This window comes from Gobio gobio, assembly GCF_949357685.1.
Source record: "Gobio gobio genome assembly, chromosome: 12".
Lineage (NCBI taxonomy): Eukaryota > Metazoa > Chordata > Actinopteri > Cypriniformes > Gobionidae > Gobio > Gobio gobio.
The window spans coordinates 55301138-55326034 of NC_137105.1; the positions used below are offsets into that span (position 1 = coordinate 55301138).

At 39.3% G+C, this 24897-nt stretch overlaps 1 protein-coding gene across 1 annotated transcript in view; it reads left to right on the forward strand.

The window, feature by feature from the left end:
* Positions 1–17001: 17001 nt before the first annotated feature.
* LOC307135130 (uncharacterized protein) overlaps positions 17002–24897 on the forward strand; it is a 36857-nt gene continuing 28961 nt past the window's right edge. The window contains exon 1 of the mRNA XM_079831326.1: positions 17002–17104. The gene's annotated coding sequence lies outside the window, so the exon portion shown is untranslated. The remainder of the gene's footprint in view (positions 17105–24897) is intronic.

The window sequence follows — 24897 nt, forward strand, 5'->3', positions numbered from 1 at the left end:
TCTCTCTCCAGTGTAGATCAGCTGTTCTCACACACACACACACACACACACACTCCAGTGTAGATCAGCTGTTCTCTATGTGAATATATAGTAAAGTGTCATTTTATTCCTGTGATCAAAGCTGAATTTATCATCATTACTCCAGTCTTCAGTGTCACATGACCCTTCACTAATCATTCTCATATGAGGATCTGATGATCAACACACATTTATGATTATTATCAGTGTTGAACAGTTTTCTGGTATGAATAAATGACACTTTACTATACACTGATCAGGCGTAACATGACCGGTGAAGTGAATAACACTGATGATCTCTTCATCACTGCAGGGCGTTTGAGCTGAGCGTGTGCAGCTATGCTGGAGATGACCCGTTAGACCCCTGGGATAAGTAAGAACATCTTTAATGTCTTTATTATAGCTCTGATGAAATTATCCCCTCTCTGTCTGTCACTTATGGCTGGTGTGTGGCAGGTTTGTTCAGTTTCTGGAGAGCAAGCTGTCAGTGGAGGAGAGGAAGGGTTTGTCTGTGGTGCTGGAGCGCATCGTTCAGACCTTCCTTCAAGATGAGCGGTACCACAACGACCCGCGATACGTCGCTCACTGCGTCAGATGTGTAGGTGCACTCTTGCTCTCTCACACACACTCTTCTGAAGGCAGGATCTGGCTCTGTGAGATGAACACACACCTGCCTCTCTCTGTCCAGGCCAATTTCTACAGCGATCCGATGGAGGTGTACAGCCATCTTCACGGCCAAGGCGTGGGGACGCAGGCGGCGGTGCTGTATATAGACTGGGCTCATCAGTTTGAGAAGAGAGGGCAGCTGTCCCAGGCTGAGATGGTGTATCAGAGAGCGCTGGAGAACAAGGCTCAGCCGCAGGACAGTGTCCTCTCCATATCAGCACAGCAGCAGATTATACTGGACTGAGAATAATATCAGCACAGCAATATCAATATCAGCACAGCATCAGTCTGATCATACTGGACTGAGAATAATATCAGCAGAGCAATATCAATATCAGCACAGCATCAGTCTGATTATACTGGACTGAGAATAATATCAGCACAGCAATATCAATATCAGCACAGCATCAGTCTGATTATACTGGACTGAGAATAATATCAGCACAGCAATATCAATATTGTCACAATCAGAAGAGAGCAGAAAAAGGTTAGTCAAAATCTTGTCAAAAAGTATTTATTGCAGAATGAGAGAAGCAGAGCAGGGATTCAAATATGTTACTGTAAAAGCAGATGAAACTACGGCCAGGGAAGGAACCAACTCCAGCTGTTTTGGTTCTGGGGCAGTAAGACCGCAGGTACCTCCCGATCTCCTGGATCTTTCCCTCAGTCTGGCCGTTAGTTTGTGGGTGATAACCAGAGGATAAATGTATGGATAGACCAAGAAGTTTGAAGAAGCCTTGCCAGACACAGGAGATCAACTGTGGACCTCGGTTGGACATGATGTCTTTGGGCAGGCCGAAGGGGCGGAAGACATGTTGGAAACGTGCTTTAGCTGCCTCAAAAGCTGCGGGGAGACTTTTTAGAGGGATTCATTTGCAAGCCTTAGAGAACCGGTCAACAATGACGAAGATGCAGGTGTAGGAATCGGAGGGTGGAAGATCAGTCATGAAGTCAATGCCTAAGTGTGACCAGGAATGTTGTGGATGGGCAGAGGGACCAGTTTCCCTTCAGCTAATGAATGGGGAGTGTTGGTGATGGCACAGACTGAGCACCCCTTGACATATCAGGAGATATCCTGGGACATGGAGGGCCAACAGGGGCAGGCGACAGGTGGATAGTACATGCGCCCCTCAGGACCTCCCGGTGGATCAAGTTCGGAGCGAGTGGCCTGACGGATTTGATCATCGATGGACCATTGAATGGGGCTGACAATCATGGCTGGAGGAAGAATGGTTTCGGGGGAACTGGATTCTGGATCTGGATGATGAAGATGAGATCTGTGGTTACTTCAGAGCGGTGATTAGCTCCCTCCAGCCAGTGTCTCCATTCCTCGAGAGCGAATTTGATGCCCAGAATCTCTCGGTTGCCTATGTCGTAGTTCTGCTATGACATAGTAGAAGGTACATGTATGGAGGCATGGAGGATCACCCTGGCGCTGAGAGAGTACTGCTCGAACTCCAGTTGAGGATGCGTCCACCTCAATGATAAATGGTAACTCAGGATTGGAATGATGAGGACTGGAGTGGAGACAAATGCTTCTTTGAGCTGGTTGAAGGCGTTGGTGGCCATGGGTGTCCAGTGAGTGGAGAGCTGAGAGTACTGTAATTCTGGATGAAGCCCCGGTAGAAGTTAGCAAAGCCGAGATATCTCTGAAGTTCCTTTATGGTGGAAGGTTGTGGACAGTTTTGTATGGTTTCCACCTTCCTCTGGTCCATCTGGATGCCATGTTGGTCAATGATATAGCCCAGGAATTGGGCAGAGGTGGTGAGGAACTGGACAGAGGTGGACCTGATCCACGTGATGAAGGTGCTCGGCTCAGTTGAGTTGGACAGGCCATAAGGCATTACCTGATATTCATAGTTCCCTGTTGGGGTCACAAAGCCGGTCTTCCATTCATCTCCATTACGAATCCAGATTAAATTGTAGGCGCTTTGCAGGTCCAGCTTGGAGAAGATAAGAGCTCCACGCAGCAACTCCAACACTGCTGGGACCAGAGGAAGGGGATAACTGAACTTGACAGTTTGGGAGTTGAGTGCACGGTAATCAGTACATGGCCTCAAGCCTCCATCCTTTTTACTAATTTGCCCCACTGAAGAATCTTCCCAGTATTCCAGTTGACCCCTCTTCATCCTTTTGTCCACGAGTAGCCTAAAGTGTCCCCTTCCAACCTAATATTCATCCTTTTGTCCACGAGTAGCCTAAAGTGTCCCCTTCCAGCCTAATATTCATCCTTTTGTCCACGAGTAGCCTAAAGTGTCCCCTTCCAGCCTGATATTCATCCTTTTGTCCACAAGTAGCCTAAAGTGCCCCTGACTGCCTAATCTTCATTCTTTTGTCCACGAGTAGCCTAAAGTGTCCCCTTCCAACCTAATATTCATCCTTTTGTCCACGAGTAGCCTAAAGTGTCCCCTTCCAACCTAATATTCATCCTTTTGTCCACGAGTAGCCTAAAGTGTCCCCTTCCAACCTAATCTTCATCCTTTTGTCCACGAGTAGCCTAAAGTGTCCCCTTCCAGCCTAATATTCATCCTTTTGTCCACGAGTAGCCTAAAGTGTCCCCTTCCAGCCTGATATTCATCCTTTTGTCCACAAGTAGCCTAAAGTGCCCCCTGACTGCCTAATCTTCATCCTTTTGTCCACGAGTAGCCTAAAGTGTCCCCTTCCAACCTAATATTCATCCTTTTGTCCACGAGTAGCCTAAAGTGTCTCCTTCCAGCCTAATCTTCATCCTTTTGTCAGCGAGTAGCCTAAAGTGCCCCCTAACTGCCTATTCTTCACCATAGTCTTTCTCGTGTTCACGAGTAGAAAAAGTGACCCCTGACTGCCTAATCTCTGCCAAATCAAGGGTCCCTGTACACAGTGAGCGTACAAGGCATTAATGGGTCATATTTCATATTTACAATGTGTTGACACAGTACAACACACTGATGAGCATAACATCTACTAATTACGTCCTGCCATGGTTTCACCAGAAGTTGAAAGAAATCCACATGCTTCCCATGCACAGAGTCTGGAACTCCAACTTGGCTTGCTTTCCGAGATGCGTCCGGTCTAAGCTTGACCGGAAGTGGCCTTATCTCGGAAACCGGAAGGTCCCAGGAGCTGAGGACGGTGGGGGTGGAAGGGGCCATATGGGAAACCTCCAGGCCGAAAGCACAAGCTCCAACTCGGCTCGACTCCCGAGATACACCCAGTTATACATATGGGACATTTGGACAAAACCGCCCATATATCGGAAAGAACGAGTCCCAGCGGCTCGTCCTTCGGGTTGGTGAGGGGTCCCTAGGGACCCTCTCGGACCCCAGAGTCCCGAGCCTCTGGAACCCTTCCTTCCGAAGTGCACCCTTTCCTGTTGGGCCCTGTATCTCGGCCCGCGGGGGCCCTAGAAGCTCGGGACCCTCCTTTGACCCTCCTTTGGTGCCTCTAGGCGGCTTGGTTGCGGAGATGTAGCCATTTTTGAAGTTCGGAGCCTGGGACATGGGGCGAAATAGGCCGAAAGGGGACAAATGCGTATTCCGTGGCTGGAAGCGGATGAATTCTCGGAAACTTTATGTTTGATTTTTAGGAAACATATGGTAAAACATATGATAAACATATGGTACACCTGTAACTTATTTGACAGGGTCCCTGTACGCAGCGCGTGTACAATGCATTAATGTACCTGACCTTTTGACCCCTGCTTTTCCAATTAGGCCAATTAAGCACGAAAAAAGGCCAGACACAGAACTCTGGGCACCGTCCCAGGGGCCCGAGACAAGACACATATGTCAGTCTCGGGACGATCTGACCTTTCCGTCCATTGTACACGAACAGCCTATGAAAATGAATGGTATAGATTGCGCGTGTACATTGCCCCCGTTCGGCCCTCAAGGGCCCGAGGGACCCCATACTTCACGTGCTGGTCATCTAGGGGCCCCACCACAGCATATAAGGAGGACGAGTCTCTAGAACACAGGGGAGGGGGGGGGGGTTGGCTGGCTTTGTTAAAATCTCCGGGCCCCTGGGACGGTGCCCAGAGAGAAGCGATCGAACATCAGGGAGAACAACTAGTGTGTGAGTACTGCTTTAATTTTCTCATTTGATCTGTAGTTCAGCTGTTATTTAGAACATTGTCTGTGTGGTGTAGTTGGCTGTTTGTTGTAGTCTCGTTTGCTAACACGCTGACCACGTGACCTCGCGCGAGCTCAAGCGTTTCACTGGGAGTAGCTAGCTGTATTCAATAATGACACTTAAAGTGAGAATAAATTGAGTGGTACTCCACGGCATCCCTCGTGTGAAGCCCTCCTCGTGTGAAGACCGAAGAGTGTAAAGACCATTCGACTCTACTCTGCGCGACTCCACTCCACCGACAAGGCCCTTGAGTATAGCTTTCCTTTTTCTTTGTCCCCTTTTGTGTTTAGCTTGTTCTGTTTTTCTGTTTTTCTGTTTATTTCTCTGACCCGTATTCACTATGTGCTTCCAAATCTCTACTATTACCACATACACCCGTAAATCACGCTCAGTACATTCTAGACGCCATAATCCTAATAATTTGCGTAGTGTACCTATTTCCTCTGCTACATTAATGTCCATTCCAATTGGTCTGTGGAATTGCCAGTCTGCTGTAAACAAAGCAGACTTTATTTCATCTCTTTCCACTCATTCGAATCTGAGTCTCATGGCCCTAACTGAGACCTGGATCAAACCAGAAGACACTGCCACTCCTGCAGCTCTCTCAAATAATTTCACTTTTTCACACACCCCTCGTCCGATTGGGAGGGGTGGAGGTACTGGTTTGCTCATCTCAAATGATTGGAAATTTGAGCCCATTCCATCTCTATCTGGCAACCGCTCATTTGAATCACACTCAATCACTATCACTCACCCTGCTAAAATCCATGTTGTAGTTATTTATCGCCCTCCAGGTCATCTGGGTAACTTCTTGGAGGAATTGGATATTTTCCTCTCTCACTTCCCTGAGGATGGCACTCCTCTGGTACTGCTTGGTGACTTCAACATCCACCTTGATAAACCCCAGGCTGCAGACTTCACCACTCTTCTGACCTCATTTGACCTTAAGCGAGTATCAACTACAGCTACTCACAAATCAGGTAACCATCTGGACCTTATCTACACACGATACTGCTCCACAGACAACACTTTAGTTACTCCACTGCACACCTCAGATCACTTTCTCATCACTCTTAACCTCCTACTGACTCCTGACACAACACGCACTCTGCCGCAGATCACCTTTCGGCGTAATCTACGCTCGCTCTCTCCCTCCCGTCTATCCACTATGGTTTCATCCTCACTCCCTCCACCTGCTCAGTTCTCAGCACTAGACACTAACAGTGCTACTGACACTCTTTGCTCAACTCTAACATCTTGTTTAGACAACTTCTGTCCCGTTTCATCCAGGCCAGCCCGCACCACCCCCTCTGCCCCCTGGCTGTCTGATGTTCTCCGCGAACATCGCTCTGGGCTTCGGGCGGCAGAGGAAGTGGCGCAAAACTAAAAACGCTACTGACCTAACCCTGTATCAGTCTCTTCTCGCTTCTTTCTCTACTAATGTCTCCACTGCTAAAACTACTTACTACGACAACAAAATCAACAACTGCTCTGACTCTCGTGCACTTTTCAGAACATTCTCTTTGCTCCTTTGTCTTCCTCCCCCCCTCCTTCATCAATTCTTACAGCTGATGACTTTGCATCATTTTTCCCTAACAAAACCTCCTCCATCAGCAGCCAATTCTCCACACCACAAACCGACACGCACATCTCAACAACCATCACACACACGCTCCCCTCCTTCTCTCTGCTCTCTGAAGCAGATGTCTCCAAACTCATCCTTTCCAACCATCCCACTACCTGTCCACTTGACCCTATCCCCACCCACCTCCTCCAGGCCATTTCATCTTCTGTTACTCCTGCACTCACTCATATTGTCAACACCTCTCTTCACACTGGGACCTTCCCCACAGCATTTAAGCAGGCTTGGGTAACCCCACTGATTAAGAAATCCTCTCTGAACCCAGCACTTTTAGAAAACTACAGACCGGTATCCCTTCTGCCTTTCATTGCAAAGACACTTGAGCGAGTTGTGTTTAACCAGCTCTCTAACCTCCTGGACATCAACCAATCCGGCTTCAAAAGCGGCCACTCAACTGAGACTGCCCTGCTCTCGGTTACGGAGGCACTAAGACAGGCAAGAGCAGCTTCCAAATCCACAGTACTTATCTTACTGGATTTGTCTGCTGCTTTTGACACAGTCAATCACCAGATCCTCCTGTCAACTCTCATGAAGATGGGCATCTCAGGAACTGCTCTCCAGTGGTTCAAGTCTTATCTCTCAGGTAGGTCCTTCAGGGTGTCATGGAGAGGTGAAGTGTCTAAGTCACATCATCTAGCCACTGGCGTTCCCCAGGGCTCAGTGCTTGGACCACTTCCCTTCTCCATCTACATGTCATCACTGGGATCTGTCATTCAGAAACATGGCTTTTCCTATCACTGCTATGCCGACGACACTCAACTCTACTTCTCATTTCAACCAGATGATCCCACGGTTGGTGTTCGTATCGCTGCCTGCCTAACAGACATTTCAGCCTGGATGAAGGAACATCACCTGCAACTCAACCTTGCAAAGACAGAACTGCTTGTGGTCTCAGCCAACCCAGCACTTCATCACAATCTCTCCATTCAGCTAGGATCATCAACCATAACTCCGTCCAGGAATGCCAGGAACCTTGGGGTTGTGATTAATGATCAGCTAAAATTCACTGACCACATCACTGCAACAACCCGGTCCTGCAGATTTGCGCTATACAACATTAGGAAGATTACACCCTTCCTATCAGAGCAGGCCACACAACTCCTGGTCCAAGCTCTTGTTCTCTCCAGACTGGACTACTGTAATGCTCTTCTAGCAGGCCTTCCGGCATGCACTATCAAACCTTTGCAACTGATCCAGAATGCAGCGGCGAGGGTGGTCTTTAATGAGCCGAAGAGAGCGCACGTCACGCCTCTCTTCATCAGTCTGCACTGGCTGCCAATAGCCGCTCGCATCAAATTCAAGGCACTGGTGCTTGCCTTCAGAGCAACCACTGGCTCTGCACCAATATACCTAAACTCGCTTGTTCAGACTTACCCTCCAGGAGCTTACGTTCTGCCAGTGAACGGCGCCTCGTGGTGCCATCCCAAAGAGGCATGAAATCACTCTCACAGACCTTTTCTTGGACCGCCCCCACTTGGTGGAATGACCTGCCTATCTCAATTTGTGCGGCCGAGTCTGTAACCATTTTTAAAAAACATCTAAAGACACATCTCTTCCAGCAGCACCTGACCAATCAAGAATAGCACTTATCATTCTATTCATTTTCTGTCTGTCTAATTTATTTAAATATATATATATATATATATATATATATATATATATATATATATATATATATATATATATATATATATATATATTTATATATATATATATATATATATATATATATATAGGGGCAGAACTTGCTCCTCACGAACTTTGTTCATAACTTTTGCTTGAATTCATGTAAGAGACATATAAGAGGCTGACAATTAGCTGAACATATATTAGTTTAATTAGTGACACTTGGCCTACTTTTTAAAATCTTTATGTCAATATAGCAACATTTTTATTTTAAACATTGTGAGTGCAACAAGCTGACTCACTAGCTTAGGACTTCAAAGTTCTTTTGTACTCAACACAAAACGTCAGTGAATAAAAGTCTTGAATCCAAAGTTCTTCGTTTGACAGTTTAATTATGAATCTCAAAACATAAAAGATAAATAAATAAAATAAAAACTTAGGATCTTTACTTTTCTTACAAATTAACTGTGTGGTTCTGTCAAAAGACTATGTTGCTCCAAAGTCCAGTGGCTTCTGACTGTTTCGCTGAGTTCTATTTCTTCCATACTAAATCTAACAGCCAATCAAATCACATTATACTAGATCACTGGTTAACTGCTTACATATCAATTTCTACGTTTCATTTGCAACACAGGTATTTCTCAGATTTTACAAAATAAACTCAAAATATTATTAAGTCCATAGAAATGGCTTCAACAAACATTTTATTTGAATATAGCAACACGAAACCTCGTTCAACAAAATATTTCTCCAATTAAATCACTGACAGAGATCCTTCCCCTATCAGCCAATCACTGTGGGCATTATTAGTGAGTGTGTTGACATCATCCATAGCAACGAGGTCAACCCCGCCCTTACTCTTAGCTTAAGACTTCTCTCTATTCCTTAGATAAGAGTTGCTATCAGCAGCTTTGTGAAGAGGTTTTAAGAGAAAACTTTTCAGAATCAGAAGAAAGCAGACAAGGTAATTCAAAATAACAAGTGTTTATTGCAGAATGAGAGAAGCAGAGCGGGGATTCAAGCAGGTAAGAGTAAAAGCAGATGAAATGCTCAGTCTGAAACATTCTCAGAGACCTGTAAAGGGTGGAATTAAACTCAGAAACTCACTACGGCTTACTAAGGGTCGGAATCACAGTTTACCGCACGATACGACACTGTCACGATATTTTGGCCATGATTGCGATATATATCACAACATCAGCGATTCTGTGACAGACGATATATTGGGAGAAAATCATCCACGATATATCATGATAACGATCACGGTCAAAAAGTCACATGATGTATTTCATTTATTAACAGTACATCTATTTTATAGAACAGCAACAATGTACAATAAGTGCAGAAGTGCACACACAGCTGACAAACAGCCATAAGCTTGAACAATGATTATTTGCCAGAGAGAACAGTTTGTGACTAAATCATGTGTAGTAAAGAAAGCTCACATCTCTAACTTATCAGTCATAGCAGCAACATCTCACATTTGTGCAAATTACATTTAACAAACCCCTCAAACTACAGATTTATTGCTGAAAAGAAATTGTGAAATGCATACATTATAGGGCTGCAACAAACGATTATTTTGATAATCGATTAATCTAACGATTATTAGAACGATTAATCGACTAATCATCGATTATTGTTATTGCCATCGACGACTAATCAGTAAATTTTGAACGATTATACAGCTTTAATATTAACTATAATATATAAAAAAGAAAGTCACTTCAACTTTTGAAATGGATGTTTTCATTAACTTTGAGCCAAGTTCTCAGAACTCAAATCACACACAAATGCTCTCTAAGCATTGTTTAAATATTCTGTTCTCTTTCAATTGAAAAAAAATAAATAAACAAAAATTAGCTGCATTACAGACAAAAAAATATATATTTTTGAATGTAAACATCTCTTGGCAGCAGTATTAAAGGCATAGTTCACCCAAAAAATAAAATTCTGAAAATGAATCATTTACTCAAGTTGTTCCAAACCTGTATGTGTTCTGCTGAACACAAAGGAAGATATTTTGAAGAATATTTGTAACCAAGCAGATTACCATAGTCGGGGAAATATACTATGGTACTCAATGGTTGCTCTATCTGCTTGGTTACAAACATTCTTCTAAATATCTTCTTTTGTGTTCAGCAGAACAAAGAAACTCATACAGGTTTGAAACAACTTGAGGGTGAGTAAATGATGACAATTTTCATTTTTGGGTGAACTATCCCTTTAAGAGCTTCATTTGGAAAACAATAATAGGCCCACTGCTTTTCTTAGAACTGAAAAAGAAAAAGAGGACATTTACTTCAGGACAAAAAGAATGGTAAAATATTAATCTGCAAATAACATTGCAGACAAAATGACATATTAATCTTTTACATGACAATTGAGCTGGCAGATTCTCATTCACCTTTTAATTAACAGTATGAAAAAAGTAACTGACATGATATTCTTCCTAACATCGCCTTTTGTAAGTCTTCATGCATATGGAACAAAATACAGGCAAGTGATGAGACTATAATATCTAATAGTGTTATAATAATAAAAACAGTCCTGACTCCAAGCTCGATCAAACTTTATTCTATGCGAAATAAATCATCACATTACTGTAATTATATTATTATTGTTAATATCATTACAATTATTATTAGTATTGCATTCTCTAATAAAGAGATTTACCGCTAGTTAGTTAGTGGTTTCCTCTTTAAGTGCTCCAATATGCACGTTGTGCTCCCATGAAAAGTTTCGCCTTGCACGTCTCAATCAGATCCTGGTTCAATAGTTAAGCAACTGATCAGGACAAGAGTCAATAGGCTGATCCCTGATCAGTGCCCTGACTACTGAACCAGGAGCTGATTGAGACGCAGGTTTGAAGTTTTGTGAAACTTTCCCACATTGCTCGTTGGGATTTGTTTGCATTCCGTCATTCGCGCTGTTTTCTTCTACCGCAACATTTGTAAGGGCTGCATTACACTCTAGCGCTACAGCGCCGTAGCGGTCAAATCGCGATATTGCAGGCCCTTACTTTAGGTCACGTGAGATCAAACGACTACTCGACAACAAAGATATTTGTCGACAATTTTTTATAACACAATTTCAATTTTTGCTAACATTTGTTTAACAAGATGCTAGCATGATTAGCATGTTGCTACCATAATGCTAACATGATAACCATGTTTGTTAACATGTTTTTTCCAAGATGCTAATATGATTATCAAGTTGTTAACATTATGCTAACATAATTATCATATTGCTAGCATAATGCTAACACGATTACCATGTTGCTAACATTTTTTAACAAGATGTTAACATTATTAGCTTGTTGCTAGCATAATGTTAATAATGTTAATACGATTAAGATGCTGCTAGCATTATGATAACACAATTACCTTGTTTGCTAGCATGTTTTTAGCAAAATATGTTAACACAATTAGCACGTTGCTAGTATGATGTTAACACGATTAACATGTTGCTAGCATAACACAATTAACATTTTTGTTAACATTTGTTTAACAAGAATGCTAGCATGATTAGCATGTTGGTAGCATGATGCTTACTCAATTAGCATGCTGCTAACATTTTTTTAGTAATATGTTAACACAATTAGCCTGTTACTAGCATGTTTTTAGTTATATGTTAACACAATTAACAGATTGTTAGCATTATGCTAACACAATTAACATGTTGATATTATAATAACACAATCACCATTTTTGCTAATATTTTTTTAACAAGATGCTATCATGATTAGCATGTTGGTGGCATGATGCTTACTTAATTAGCATGTTGCGAGTATATGCTTTCAACCAGATGCTAACACAATTAACATTTTGTTAACATAATGCTAACACTATTGGCATGTTTGTTTGTTAACATGATGTTAACACAATTACCTATTTGCTAGCATGATGCAAACATTATTAGCATTGTTGTTAACATAATTAGCCTTTTGCTAGCATGATGCTAACACAATTACAATGTTGCTAGCATGTATTTAGGAAGATGTGAACACAATTAGCATGTTTCTAGCATTAATGCTAACACAATTAGCATGATGTAAACACAATTCTCATTTTGCTAGGATAATGCTAACACAATTACCATGTTGCTAAAAAAAATTTAACAAGACGTGAACACAATTAGCGTGTTTTGCTAGCATTAATACTAACATGATTAGCATATTGCTAGCATGATGTTAACACGATTAATATTTAGCTAGCATGATGCTAACACTTTTACTTGTGTTTATCATGTTTTAACCCTAAGCTAATTGCCAGTATGTCTAGCATGTTGAAAGTCCAGTTTGTTAGCATGAGTCAAAGATCCGACCCCCATCTTTACACAACGTTCGGATGCAGAGATACAGGTCTTTTTAAACGGTTGCTAGGGTGCTCTGTTTGGTTGCTATGGAGTGGCTTGGCAGCAGCCAATGATGATCCTCCAAAAGCTCCTGCCAGTATGAATTCTACGGCACATTTTTCCAGTGTATGGAGATCTCAACAAGATGATGAAGAAGTGCAGGAAATATAGCGAAGCGTTCTGGAAGATGAGGAGATATGAATGACGATTGTTTTTAGCGCCACATTTATCATTCGTACGATGGGATTGGTGGAAACGAGCGATTGATGAATCACACGTGAACCCTGTGGTGAGATGATTTCTGCGCTGGTTTCTGCGTTAGATTGATAAACCAGGCCCAGAGCTCCAGAGACCAGCGATAGCCTTAAGAAATGTCCTTCAAGGCCAGATCATTAAAATCCCCCTGAGATAACTTTAGCCACTCCTCAACACACTCCTCCCCAGCGGACAGAAATATGCTCTATGTTTAACATTCACATTGAGTTATGAAAACGCTATTTCTCAATGTTTTTTCTGGTTAATGTGAACGTTAGAGGAACAGTCCATTCTATAATTCTGGAAATGTTATGAAAACGTCTGAACGTCAAATGTAAGCCATTCATTTCTTACAGCCACAGGTCTGGATTTCACAGTAAAGTAAGAACATTAAATATTTGAACACACAAAAAACAGATCAAACTTTACTTTAAGATTCCCATTTGACTGTAGTAGTAGTAGTTACACTAAACTGTGTGAGAGTCTCTGGAGGTCCACCGTCCAAAACATGGAATCATAAAGATCAAAGCTTACATTTTCTACAGCAAGAACACAAACTCAAACATAACTAGACAGCACAAGTCAAATCTTTTTCTCTTTTCCTCCACATCAACAGAAAACATCAAACAATTACAGATGCCACTGAAATATCCCATATATGTATTATAGTCCGTCTCTCGTTAATAAAAAGGGCCATGGAAACAGAACAAGGATAGTTCTAAGTATAAAACATAAATAAAAAGAGAAATACAATTATGAATCTGTCATATGATGTGAATTGTGTTGAAGCAGCATTCATATATGAACTACAGATAAAGGGAGAAAATAAAATAACAGCAGAAGTACATACAATAAACTGAAGAACAGCAACTATAAACAACAAATAATAGTAAAATAATACAATAATGATAGTAAAATAAATAAGTAACCATGAAAAGCTTGGTCACCCAAAAAACATCACACATGTCAAATCTAACAAGACGTGTGGAAAACAACACAACAGAAAAAGTGTGTGTGTTCTGTTTATACCCAGCTAACAGGAAAAGAGGAAGGAGAACTTTCACTAACGTTATGTAATAGTTGTGGAAATGTTAGTAATAAACGCTCCTGAAATAATGTCTTGTAATGTTTTCCTAGTTCAAACACATTCTCGTAACATTGAGAGAAAACAACATTCTCTAACTTCTCCCAGCATTCTCTGAGCGTCCCTGTGATGTTCTTTGTGCTTGATGTTCTCCTGATGTTTGTCTTGATGAAGGTGAAATACTCAAACTGCTGCTCATATTGGACAGTCCAGCGTTCTGTCATGAGTCACTGCAGGCATGTTGGAGAACCAGTGCAGCTTTATTTCCCAAACATGAGCAAACATAAAGCAAACAAAGACACGGCTCGGCTCACGTCAACTTACGGAACAGTGCTTACACGGGCAAAGCTAAACACAGACCAATGGGAACATGAGAGCTATAAAGACCAAACTAATGACTATCATCAAACACATGAGCATGATCAAGACAACAGGTGTCAGTGGGACATCAAGCACTTTACAGTTTCTGCCATCCAATAGTGCACAAGTCAAAGGTTTGATTCAAAGGGGATTTCCAGAGATTTGTTCTGTTCATAATCCCCCCTTTTACTGGCTATAATATTACACATGATATTCTAAAAACATTACAAATAAACAGCTTTACATGATAATAATATAGATGTGTTCATCCATATCACAAGTGCTGTTCTAAAACACAGATTTGTGAGCATTAGTGAACGTCCAGAGTTCAGTGTTTTTACAGATGAAGCTGCCAAAGAAAACATCCACAGCTTTAGTCTGTCAATATTGCCTCCATTTGTGAAACATTAAGCACAAATGTAGAGCAGCAGTGTTTGTGAGAATCAGTCATATGCTGTGTTTGCCTGGCATTGGCTAAATTGTCCATCACATGTGAATTATTGCAGATGACGGTATAAAAGCGTCAGATTTGTGGCATTCTGATGAATACAGCACACACATCTCTAACACACTTTAGCATTAAGAATGAGCTTAACAACAGCAGTTCTTCTGCTTCTGTGCAAATGTCTTATATTTGAACTGGTGGCCTCTGAATTGAGCACTAAAGATGAAAACGACCCGCGTGCTTGTCCTCTGGGAATATGTGCAGAACTACTGAAGGATCTTGGAGGAATGGAGACGCGACTCAAAGCTCTGGAGCTCAGACTGGCTGACAGTGAAGCTCAGATTGAGGAACTCAAGAAGGAAAGCCGAGGTGAGACTGATGTGTTTGAAGACCTGTGTGCTAGAATATCTATTGGGGAAAAACTATTGCTGGAGGATTTACAGTTTTCAAAAATAATGACAAAGAAATGTCATGAATCCCATTGAATTAAATGTGGAGTTTTGAAGTAGACAGACTGAAATAGTGTTTAGTTTTCCCCCAATAAAACGTTCCAATAATCTTTGTTTTGTACAGAGATGTGTTTGAAAGTGTTCTAGGCCGATATCATTTGTTTGCATTGCTACTGAGCCGATTGTCCTCATTTTAAGAAGGCGTATGTTCTCTTCAGACAAGCCAAAGCTGGTGTTTTCAGCTTCATTAGGATCCAAGGGTTTCTTTGGAGCAGTTGACAAAGATACGACACTGGTTTACAAGAATGTCTACACTAATGTTGGTGATGCCTACAACCAGGCCACAGGTATTGTTCATCCACACGCTGAAAACAATATCAACACACGTGTATAATGCATGTCCAGCTGTTCCATGGAGATCTGTGTCACGCTTTAACAGGGATATTCACAGCAGCGCTACGAGGAGTTCACTATTTCAGTTTCTTCTACCATTGTGGAGTTACACATGAACAAGGCTGGTCTTGATGAGGAATGGAAAGCAAGAAGCAACAGCAGTTCATCACAAGAGTGAAGCTTCTCCTCCAGAGAACGGAGGAAACGGCTTAACGCTGCTGTTGGAGAAAGGGGATCGAGTCTATATGCTGCTCACAAAGCACAAGTGGATCTGGGCTTCAGAAAATGTCTCAGTGTTTACTGGGTTTCTGATCAATCCCATGTCTATAAAACACACCCTGGAGCAAACACAACAGTCATGAGACATGTTATGGGTTCAAGGGTTAAGGGGAAATATCAGCTTACTTGGGTTTTTAATAGCTTTGGTGCAATTTCCACAAGCAATTGGTAGATTTTCAAAACTTCGAAAGACACTGGATCATGGGTTCTCATAGAAATATTGAAAGTGAATCGCTTCCAAGCCCTAAAACACACAAACACAAGCACAAATTATACAGACGGTAGATCACATGTGATGAATTGCACTTTCATGAAAACGTGCAGTTGTTTTATAAAGAGTCTCATCACACATGGGTTTAACAGATCGGATCAGTTTTGTCATGTCGGTTCAGTTTTAATGAATTTCAGTAAACATGCATAATAAAACATGAGGGAAAGTGAATTGTCTCCAAGGCCTTCCTATAAAACACACACAACAAGCTCTACAAATGAATAAAAGAGCAGAAATTATACACACACCTCACATTTAATGGTGGATTATATTTAATGTAATAAAGTTGTGTGATAAAGAGTCTCGTCACACATGTTTGGTCTGAGTTCTCATTGCAGTGTCACAGTTTTGACCAGCAGGGGTCGCCAGCGTGTCTCGAGCGCTTCACAAAAGTGAATCATTTAGTCAATGAATCGGTTCAGTTGATTCGGAGTTTGGAAAAGCTCCGTTTCTCCATCACTAGTTCTCGGCTCGTGTTCAGTTCAGTTTGTTGTTGACCTGCGATAAAGAAATGATATTGTGTTCATGTTATTGATTTCTCTCAGCAATGTGAACAAACACAAGAATCCTAACATGGAGGAAAAGGACAGAAGCTTTAATACATTCATTCATTTAGCAGATGTGACTTAAAATCACTAAACATTCAGATGTTAATACCAAACACCATCAAATGAACGACAGAATAGAGATTCCTCTTGGAGAAATTAAATTCAATATAGATAAACATTCATAAATAGAAACAAAAGACATCAGAGATTGTAATACACAATTTTTCATTAATAAAACAAACACAGATAATTGTGAGGGAAATGTAAAGAAATGTGGAGTGTATATTAATGACAAAAACATTAATTTATAAAGAATTACAGTGAAACAAATGATAACTAAACTGGAAGTGCAGTGAATATAAATAATGAAGGACATCTCCAGTACAGGAGGAGGCGCTAAACACATTTAACGAGCGACTGAACACTAAGAGCAGAAGAAGAGAGATGGGCGGGGTTTATGTGTTGTTGACACCTGAGGCCTCCTGCGCATGCGCGTTCTGAGGAAACACCTGAGAGTCCAAACCGAAAGGAAAGACTCGATTCTGACGAGATGTAAAGTCTCATTTCCAGGAGTTAAAAACGGTCATAAATATCACATTACGGTAAGTTCATTCATCAGCTTCTGATATCATGTCATATTATTGTCCAGTGTTTTCTGTGTGCGATCATATTAAACTCAATCTTTACAGTTTAACGGCCATTTTAGGGAGTTGTGTCGTGAAGGGAGTTTATAAACAGAGCCGCTCAATGAAGACTGTGTTTTAATAACTAGATCAACTATCACTTCTTACTTCTCGGATTCATATGAGGACAATCCACCTTTTTATCAAACAAACTTAAATGTTATGAGCAGTCTTGAAGATAAAACTGGTCTGACTTGTTAAACCAGTGTAAGCAGTTTCTGCCCCTGACAGAGATTATAATGAGATCAGCTCTAGTGTTTCTGCTTTACTTCAGATTCATCTGCAGATTCTGTACTGTCTGAACATACACAAAGGGGGAAATGTGAACATTTAAATGAAATAGGAAAGGTGTGATGCAGTCTCAGTGGAAGAGAGGTTTGGAAACACTGCTATAGATAATAATAAAAAGATCAAGTCGCCTTTACTTTATTCTTGCATGAGCAGAGCAAACTTTCATTTGTGTGGATCCCAAGACCTTGTGCAAAGTGTGTGTGTGTGTGTGTGTGTGTGTGTGTGTAAAGTGTGTTAATGTGTGTTGTTAAAGTGTGTTAATGTGTGTGTAAAGTTTAGTTTATTTTTATTTATTTATTTATTTAACAGGGACCATACACAACACAAATATTGTGCCAGATTTAGCTAAATAGCTCATTTACATCTGTGGTCCCTGGGCAGGATGATGTTACCTAAAATTACAGCATTCAATTACAATCCAGAAAAAATAAAATAAAATAATTGTAATCATAATATCACAAATATTGAATTTGTGATAGATAAAAAAAATAATAAAAAAATAAATTAAAATAAATTAATGGTCACATGATTGATTTTTCTTAAACCATAATTTAAGTTCCGTTTAAAAAAACAAACAAAGATGTACACTCTCTAATATGAACAGGCTTTTCTATTTTCTAATTCAATTTTTCTTTTTGGATAAAAAAAAAACTGTATTTACTTAAATGATAATTTAGTTTCACATCCTGCCCAGTGAAGCATTCGGAAAAATAACATTGTTTTATTGACAAATTAAGCAGATGAGGAATGGGTGTACTAAGAACATTTGTATACTTTTTAACAAACTTAGAATCACAATTCAAGACATATTTAGCCCTAAAACTCTTAAGCTGACCCAAAATTTGTATTATCTTAGACTCGGATACTTCAGAAATATTAAAAACAGGAGAATTATAATTTAATGGCACAATATCCTTATTTCTTGCACTAAACCCTTGCTAATTCTTGAACTGAATCTATTAAAAAAAAATACCCTAGAAATTTGATGATTATCTTGAGTTAAATTTCCCTGAACTTGTAATTCAATATCTTTATTTCCTTTGTTACTATTTTTCTTTTGTACTTTATTAATATTTGCCCAGACTTGTCTACTATTCCCCTTAGCATAATTTATAAGTTCGATGAAGAATTTTGCTTTTGCTTTTCTCAATTCCTTTACAACTTTATTACGTAAACACAGAAATGTTCTTCTGTCATGGGCCAACCCAGATTTAAGCACTATTGTCAAGGCATGGTCTCTCTGTTTCATTAACTTCCATAGCTGTTCATTTAACCTGGGTAAATTCTGTTTCTTTCTAGAGAATGTAACAATCTTACTGAATTTGCCTTTGACCTTATTAATTGTGGCCATTAGACACTCTGAAGCATCATCTACATTATCTGTGAACAGAATCTCATTCCAGTTAATTTTTTTTAATTTCTCTTCAAATTCTTTTAGCAATCTTTTTGGTATAATATTTAGCAAATTTCCTTTCTCTTGTTGATTTTCAAACCTACGTTTTGTTAATTGTCTTACTACTAATATAAGGTTATGATCGGATAACCCTGTTAATAAATACATTGACTTATTTATTCTTTCTGGTTTGTTACTAAATATTAAATCAATTTGAGTTTTAAATGATGAGGTAACTCTGGTAGGGCCCTGAATTAACTGTGAGAGGTCAAACTGACTTATTGTCTCCTGAAGCTTTTTTCTATTTGACTTCTCAGTCCAATTTACATTAAAGTCCCCAAACAGAATTAGCTCCTTACTTCGATCAAACCCTTTACAAAAATTCCTTAAATGATCATAAAATATACTACTTGATGATGGAGGTCTATATACACCAACAGTCCTTATGCAGTCCACCACCTTTTCCAAATTTTAGATCCTTTCTGAAGACTTTATGTCCCGGGACTGAGTATGTTGTGTTCGGCGATGATTCTGTCAACCACGTTTCAGACAAGCAAAGCTAATCGAAATTCGAGTTTGTAAGTAACTGTTCCAATTGATCTGTTTTTGAAGCAACGCTTCTGATATTTAAATGTCATGTCAAGTCAACTTTATTTATATAGTGCTTTTTACAATGCAGATTGTTTCAGAGCAGCTTCACAGTGTTAAACAGGAAAATAATGTTATGAGCAGTCTTGAAGAAAAAACAAGATAGCGTCTGGAGCATTAGGTGTTGTCAGCGCTTGCTTTTTTACTTTTTAAGAGCTGGTATGAAATATGATTGGGAATGTTTCTTGATAATATGAAAAATAAGATATCATTCAAATATTTGTGGTAAGATTAAAATAGAGAGAAATGTATACTTTTATTTATTCATCATGGTTGCATTAAATTGATCAAAAGTGACCGTGATGACATTTATAGTGTTACAAAAGATTTCTATTAATAAATGCTGTTCATTAAACTTTCATTATGAAACTGTTCAACACTGATAATAATCATAAATGTGTGTTGATCATCTGGGCCCGTATTTATCAAGCTTCTCAAAGGGCCATTTTAGTCTTAAGTGCTGAGAATTAATGACATTTACTCCTACTTTCAAACTTAAGTATAAAAGCAAGTTATCAAATTTCTTAAAGCTAAGAATTCCTCTTCCTCTCCCAGTTCTTTAAGAGCTCGAGAGGTCTCAGTGGTTAGGAGTTGCCAGTAGGGGTTTGTGTGTTTAATGTATACTCCTCTTTAGTGATGTCCGGTTTGCGAATGAATCGTTCTTTTGAACCGGTTCTTTTTAGTGAACCGGTTGAACCAGTTCACCAAATCGGACTGAATCGTTCTAAACAGTTTGCATCTCTAGTAAGCACTAATCCACAAATTTATAAAGTCAATCACTTTTTGACGTGTCTGACTGTCCCTTTGACTCAAAATAAACCAACATCCAGGAGTTATTCAGTTTCTCCAACAATATACTTAACCTACTGTAGGAGAGAACTGATGAAGACGAGCATGTCAGCGAGCAGAAGCTGATGATACTGAGCATACGTGCAGCGCACACGAACGAGCGTAGCCTACTGTCACTGTTCTCGTTCTCGAGTCAAGAATCGGTTGCAGCGGTTTTTGGATCACCAGTACACTAACCGAGAACTGTTTATTTCGGACATGTCCGATTTGAGAACCGATGAGCTGATACTGACTGAGCATGCGTGTCATTTTTTAAGAGAACGAAAAGCAAGTTTTGTTGAACATCGAGACGTGTTATACATTTACATTTACATTTATGCATTTAGCAGACGCTTTTATCCAAAGCGACTTACAACTTTGGGGTACAATAAGCGATTGGTCGTGAAGAGTCGAGTGAGCGCAACAAGTGCCTGAAATACTGAGTCTGTGTACATTGCTAAGTGTAGCACAGGCTAGAGTAGGGAGGGAAAAAGAAGGAGAAAGAGGAAAGGAAAGTTTTTTTTTTTTTTTAAGAGGTTAAGTGCTCATGGAAGAGATGAGTTTTTAGTTGACTTTTGAATGTTGTCAACGAATCAGCGTTTCGGATGGCGGTGGGAAGATCGTTCCACCAGCTGGGAACGTTGAATGAATATGTTCTGGAAAGGGATTTTTTGCCTCTCTGTGATGGTACCACAAGCCGTCGCTCCTTGGCTGAACGAAGGCTTCTGGTGGGGGTGTGGATTTGTAGAATCGAGTCAAAGTATGCAGGAGCTGAGTGCGTGGTGGCTCTGTAGGCAAGCGTCAGCGCCTTAAACTTGATGCGAGCAGCGAGTGGTAGCCAGTGCAGAGAGATATAATATAATATAAAACACAATGGAAATATGTTTTCATCATTTTCAAGTTCATTACTGTCTTATCACTGTATGAGCATGTGATTGACTATTTGTGATTAAAGTATTTATTTATTTAAAAGATTAATGTTTATGTGTAATTATAGTTAATGAGGACACATTCACAAATTGGGTTAGTATTAAATAAACAATGTTTTAATAAAAAATTATTAAAAAAGTGTTCAAATAATACACACATTTTAAAAAGAACAATTGCTGGAAAAGTGCACTTACACACTGTAATTGTCTTACACACTATATTTTATATTCTATAATATATATTACACACAGGTATTGCCTGCTAAATGAAAAAAGTTATTGTGCTTTATCAAAAAAAAATTAATAATAATAATAGCAAAAACAAAGTGCAAAGGCAGTTTTAAACAGAGGTTAAGTTACCATATGCAGCTTGACCATCTCTTATAAGGGTAGGTTTGAATTCAGAAAAACAATCTGCCTAACTTTGTTAGGACTCCATTGTATTTAATTTGTAAACAAGGTGATATTAGATAAACATGATGTAGCCTAATCAAACTACAGCGAAGGCGAAGCAAGCGACTCCTTTTGAATCGCTCTAGCAGTTCTCGAATCTCAATTTCGTTCTCGTTCTCGAGTCAAGAATCAGTTGCAATCGGTTGCAGCGGTTTTCGGATCAGCAGTACACTGAATCGAGAACTGTTTATTTCGGGTCAGGGTATATTCTGGCAAACCGTTTGCCAATTGCGTCTAGCAATAGGCAAAGCAAACTGTTGTACAGGCCATATACAAACACGTGATGGATAACTCGCCAAGCAAATCATTCATTTACCTTTTCCCAGCGCGATATTGATGAAGGAATTAAGTATAAGAGAATGAAGCAGCAGGAGGCGGGTCAACAGTTAACAATTTCAAAGTTAAAGTTAAAGTTTTAATCCAAATTCAATACTCACTGGCAGATAAACTGCCCTCTACTTTAACAATGACTTGATTATTCCATAATCTTAAGCATCCAATGGCATCCAAATCGTCCTTATGTTATGTCTCAATTTAAATAAATAAAATATAAACAAAATAAGTAACCTACCTGACTGTGCTGGTGGTAAATATTACATAGGCTACAGTGTACATTGTATTTCTTGTAATTTAATTGAAACTTTTTCATATACATGAACACTTTTTTTCTTTATTTAGTTATGGTATCATAACACATAGGAAAACTCCTAATTATTAATAAATATTATTTTTAAAAGCAAAACAAAAATGTATTCATTTAACTATTAATAAATACAAAAAAATCCTGTTGACTTTTTAATTTTATTTTAGTGCATAACTATTTGAAATAACCGTATCCATCCATCCATCCATCCATCCATCACTCACATCACACATTTTTTCTTTTGAAATTGAAAGGTGCAGTGTGTAGTATTTATGAGGATCTATTGACAGAAATTCAATTTAATATACATAAACCAAGTTTTCAATAGTGTATAAAGGCCATTATGTTTTTATTACAGTTTTTTTTATTCGCTTTGGTACTATTTTCACAAGTAAGGTGTACATTTTCAAAACTCTTAGTACAAAAATCCAAACTGATCACACTTGTAACAGCTCGTCATTCTTTCAAAACCTGATCTCATGCTTTCATTCAGTTGCTCATATCTTCAGTCCACATAATCACTGTTTCAAACACAAGATTATTATAATATGTAATGAGAACATTTGGTTTAATCACTGAAACACAACAGTGTGATCTTCTTTCAGGTTAGTACTTTTAACAATCAGTTCATCCAACAGCAAACAATGCAAGATACATGTTTCAAATCTCCCTCGTTGCTGAATTATCTACAGTAACACAGGCTACATATGCCTCATTAGAAAATACACTTACATTACCTAACTTATGTAATTGAATCCATAATGTTTGTGATAGTATTCCGTGTGTTATCAAAAGGTGTGATAAAGTTTTGACACAGCCATGAGGTTCTGTGCTATAACAGAGTTTGCTGCCAATAAATGTTCTCACTTCTCACTATACCTAATGAATTAATCTACTGTAGTTGAGCTTTATAAGGGTGAGTTACAGTAATGTGACAGTCTCTACCATGGTAATCTGTTTACAGTATCACATGGCATACATACTGTAATGTAAAATGCTATAGTTGATACCATCAGTCTCCCTTCTTCTGATTTCTGATCAGTCTGATGTTACTCTCCCTTATACTCTATTAACAAATTGAAAATCTCACACACACACACACACACACACACACACACACACACACACACACACACGTTTGTTTTTGTGAAATGTGAGGACATTCCATAGGCGTAATGGTTTTTATACCGTACAAACCGTATTTTCTATCCCCTTACACTGCCCCTGCCCCTAAACCTAACCCTCACAGGAGACTGTGCAGTTCACTTTCTGTGAAAAAAAACTTGTTCTGTGTGATTTATAAGCATTTTGAAAAGTGAGGACATGGGGAACGTCCTCATATTTCACCCTCTTTTTGTAATACCTGTGTCATACCCATGTCATTATACACATTTGTGTCCTGATATTTCACAAAAACATGCCCACACACACACACACACACACACACACACACACACATACACGTCTATATTACCAACAGGGGACCATCACTCCACACTGACCAAGAGGGGACCTGTGTTTCTAGTCATTTTGAAGAAACAAAACTTAGATACAAAATTTTGTTTTAGGGTCTTTTTTCATAATATAACTTCAAATAAGCATTTTTTTTTTTTTTTTTTAAACATGCCAAGAGGGGACCTGACCGATGTCTACCTATCCAACAGGGGACCTCCATAGCCTGCAATGGAGCTGTGTGTGTGAAAGGGAAGAGAGCTGGCAGTCAAGTCTGTCTTCATTATTTAATATATATATATAATTATATAATGTTCACACAGGCATCAGGGAACACAATGAGCACACAACGGAGAAAAAGCCATGTTGTGGACATTACAGAAAAGAATTTAAGAAATTAAAAAATTCTTAAAATTAAGAATTATCTTTAAGAAATTCATTCTCTGTTGTGTCTTCATACTTACAGTATTTGATCCGTCCACATCTCTCATTTAAGCTTATTTTCAAGAACACCAACACTGTAAAAAAAATCAGGTCTCCAATTGAAAATTTTCTAGTGAGCGATCTCATCTACATTTTTTAGTTGGCCAAATTGAATTTCTTGAATTTTAATTGAATTAAAGTGCATCAATTTACAGAAATTAAATTTGGCCAACTGAAAAATTTAGATGTGACCGGTCACTAGAACATTTTCAATTGGAGACCTGAATTTTTTTTACAGTAAAGGTATTTCAATGTGTGATTTATTTTTTATTAAAACATAGTTTCTGCTCTCTAAAATCCCCAAAAATGTCCTTTGTTTTTGAGATTTTTAGAGTGAGATTTGATTTCTTGCACCAATAAAAAAATAAATAAATATAGGACTGGACAAGCAGAAATTGTTCTTTAAGGTAATAATCACAGGTCATCACTTTATATATAAATAGTGAAAATGTTAAACACAATGACTCGGTCCCCTGTTAGATAGTAAATCACGACACCAGTGTGTTTGCTTTGTCATTTCTTCATCTCAAACACACTGTGGAGATTTAGAGTTTTTATAGCAATAACTGAGATTTAAGAGTTAAATCAAGCA